Below are 1,835 nucleotides of genomic sequence, written 5' to 3' on the forward strand. Positions count from 1 at the left end.
TTTGTGGTTACAGGTTGGGCGGCTTTTATCATAAAGGAGAAGCTTCAGCTTCTCAAGAAAAGCTTAATCGAGTGGAACAAGTCGATGTTTGGGTGCTTGGTGTGAATACTCACTTTTGTCCGGTTCAATGTTCAACATTTAAAATGAACTCCAGTGTATATTTATTAGAGTTATTTTGTGAAGAATTTTGGCATTTATATATATATATATATATATATATATATATATAAATATTTAAATCCGAAAATAAGAAATAATGAAATAACAATTTTGAAGTGAGGGTGCTCCCTGAAATTTCTCAGCCACTATGTGAGTGGGAGTTAGTTACCCAGTTTTAAGGAAAGAGAGTTATGCTTCTATCCCTTTTTTAAGGGGGTTAATAAAGATAGAGGGAGGCACACCGAACAAAAGGGGGGGAGGGATCAGAGAAAAATATTGGTAAAGGAAGAAAAAGAGAGAACATTTAGCAAAGAAAATATAGAGGAAGGCACACTGAACGAAAAAAGTAGAGGTAAAGCATAAAAGAATAGTGCAGTAGCTTCCATAAAAGGTTAGTATCTTTTTTTGTCAATTCATACATTGTCTTTGTGTTTATTGTATAATATTTGTATATACTTTTATGATCATTTACATCTAAAACATTAAAGGTCCTCTTTTGTTTATAAGCAGTGATAATTTGCTGGAGTTTATAGAAGTTATAACAATTCTCATATAACATCTTCATGTCACATCTTTATTTGTTGTTATGCTATTAATTTATATACTGCATCAGTAGAAATTCATAAACATTATGTTATATCTCATGAACAAACAGAAAACAACACATAAATTGAATCAATTAACATCATTTTAACATCTAATACAGAATCACCTTCATTCCAATAATTAAAACATATGTAATATAGGACCATCATCCAGCAAATTAATTCAATAATAATGGTCATCACTTTAACTTAAAAAAACTAAAACCCCCAATCTATTATCCATCGCGTTCTATTTCGGTAAATGGTGAACCAAAAGAAAAGAAGAAGGCATCAACCTGCTCCGGCATTTTTTGACCGCCGCGAGGTCGTCATTTGGGTCCTGAAATTACGTCGATAGAACAACCAAAAAAGAAGAAAAAAGAGGAGGTGGCGGTTCAAGGTTTCATCCTCCTCCAATCCCGCCAGAACCACGAATGGCACCTCTGCTATCGCCAAATCGTGTCCAGGAGTGGGTCACCTTCTTATAACCGCTGGACGGTGCTCCAGCACCCACCGCTACCTCTGGATGGCCACCGTAGAAGGAGGAAGAGAGTCCAATAGCTCTATTGCTGCGATCCGTCACTGGCGTCACCACTACAAGCATTCCTAGCCGCAACTAAGAGTGGAACTTCTTTAGGGATTTCATTTTTTTTTTCCATTCCTTTGTCTCTGTTAAAAGATGGAAGTGTTTCTTATTTTTATTTTTGACTTACTGTCTTTTATTCTTTTATTGTCCTTGCTTTCTAATTTTTTATCAACTAATTGGTGGCCCATGTATAAGCCCGTAGCCTTTCATCCTTAGTAATAATTAGGATAGCAAAATCCTCATTCTTTTAGTATAGGACGTGTTCAACTTTAGTTTATTTATAAATTAATTACCATAGTTTTATATAATAACTCAATGAAATGATACTCTTTTAAATTATTATTATTCCTTTCTTCCTCTAAAAAGTAGTAATAGTTATACAAAAATATTTTAATTGGGATATAATGGCGAGGTTACAACTTGTATTGTGTTTTTCTCTTTGCTTCGAGTCGAGAACCGGCCGCGGTCACTTGTACTGCGTCTGCTATCTATCGAAGTGGGAAGAA

This window comes from Lupinus angustifolius, chromosome LG02 (assembly GCF_001865875.1).
Source record: "Lupinus angustifolius cultivar Tanjil chromosome LG02, LupAngTanjil_v1.0, whole genome shotgun sequence".
NCBI lineage: Eukaryota > Viridiplantae > Streptophyta > Magnoliopsida > Fabales > Fabaceae > Lupinus > Lupinus angustifolius.